Below are 1,910 nucleotides of genomic sequence, written 5' to 3' on the forward strand. Positions count from 1 at the left end.
AATACCTGTAATACTACGGATTTTCTTTGGTGACTACTCGACCGAGTAGAGCCTACTCGGCCAAGTAGTGCTGTTGTTATAGTCTGTTTTGGTTCTGTCGAGGAATACTCGGCCGAGTATAGTGAATACTCGACCGAGTAGAGGATACTCGGCCGAGTATACACTTTACTCGACCGAGTATCCGGTCTGGCGAAGTGTATTTTGACGGTTTGATTAGGGAATGTTTAGGGATATTTTTATATCCCGCGTCAGTTTCTAAAACATAATTTCAAATCTCATCATTTTACGATTACCCTAATCACTCCCTAATAATTCTCTAATCTTGTGGTGTGTGCAATTGTCACGGTCTTTGCATATAATCTCTTGTTCTACTGTTGGTCAGTTACATCTCCATGTTATTTGTATTCGTTTGGGATCATTGTATTTATGAAATTGGGGATATGGTGGTTGTGCAATGTGTAATTGTGTATGTGATTATTGTATAGGAGAAGACTTCGTAGAGGAGCCTTTCGATTGCCGAGTTTCGTTCTCTCGTTGATTGCTAAGGTAGGGTTTCCCTACTCAGTTTACTGTTCATTGTTAAGACATGGTTGTTTTGTGAATATTGTTATCTGCTGAACATCGGAGTATGAGTGTTGTGGTGACAGTGTTGGTGTGGAGATGTTGTGACCGCTGTGATGTTGTGATTGTGGTGGAGTCACTTGCGGGAGTGGCTTCACGCCCTAGTTCGCCCTCCTTGGAACCCGCCACGGGAGGGGATGTGCACATTAAGGGACAGGGATTGTTAGTCGCTCGTTGATGAGCTGGACTAGGTGGGAGCGGCTGCGGTCACCCACTAGCGGCGAGGATTACCTGTTGCGATGAGTAATCTGGCAGGGCTACACACTTTTGTGTGTAGTCGGTTATTGTGTGAGATCGGGAGACTGGAGTTGGAGGATGATCAACTGGTTATCTCGTCTGTTTGTCTTATATTGTTTGAGTAATACTGACCCCGTTGTTGTTTGTGGAATCTGCGGTGATCCATTCGGAGATGGTGAGCAGCCTTGACAGGTATTGCTAGTGGTGAGCTTGGGGCAGTCATGGGAGCGTTGTCATCACCAGTCATAGCATCACCGTTCGAGTCTTAGTTTTGATTTTATTAGCTGTCAGACATTGGATTTGTATTGTTGAATCAATTTTTAGATTTTGGTTTGTTGTAAACTTTAACCTTTATGGCATTTAATAAATGTGCTCAGTTCAAACGCTTTTGATATGTACTAACCTCGGGTAACCGAGATGGTAACACACTTTCATGGTAGGGTGGTCTTGGTAAGGCACCTTGGTATGAGGGGGTGTTACAAAGTGGTATCAGAGCCGAAGATTCCGACACCTAAACAAAGGAATCTAATGAACTTAGGGAGTCTAAATAAAATGAACCCGGGGAGAGTTATTTGGAGCTACCGCAAAGACTCGGGAGACATCGCGGAGTCGCAATTTGGCCCTCATTAACTCGAGCCGGTCACATGGGGAAGTGTAATGAGAGAGTTGTGTCTTGTATGTGCATGTTTGTGAAGGCTACTGTTGATGATAATTGATGGTTGGAAACGTATACGTGGAATTTGTAGTTTGGTGATTTGAGAAATAGTTGAGGGGACGGGTTTGTGAACTTTTGGTGTATCGGATTTAGCTTGTGCATGATTTGTATGATTATATGTTTATAACGTGGCATTCAGCTCCCGTTGATACATGTTTGTTTTGGGAAATAGAAGGCATGATAGGGTACTTTTACTGGTTAAACCCGTCTACGGTATGCCTCGGCCGAGCAGGGCAGGTACTCGACCGAGTAGGGAATACTCGGCCGAGTAACCCAGCACCCGACCGAGTGTTGTTTTGCAGTGAGTAGCAATGGCTACTGTATGTGCTGACTTGAC

This window comes from Silene latifolia, chromosome Y (assembly GCF_048544455.1).
Source record: "Silene latifolia isolate original U9 population chromosome Y, ASM4854445v1, whole genome shotgun sequence".
NCBI classification, from domain to species: Eukaryota; Viridiplantae; Streptophyta; class Magnoliopsida; order Caryophyllales; family Caryophyllaceae; genus Silene; species Silene latifolia.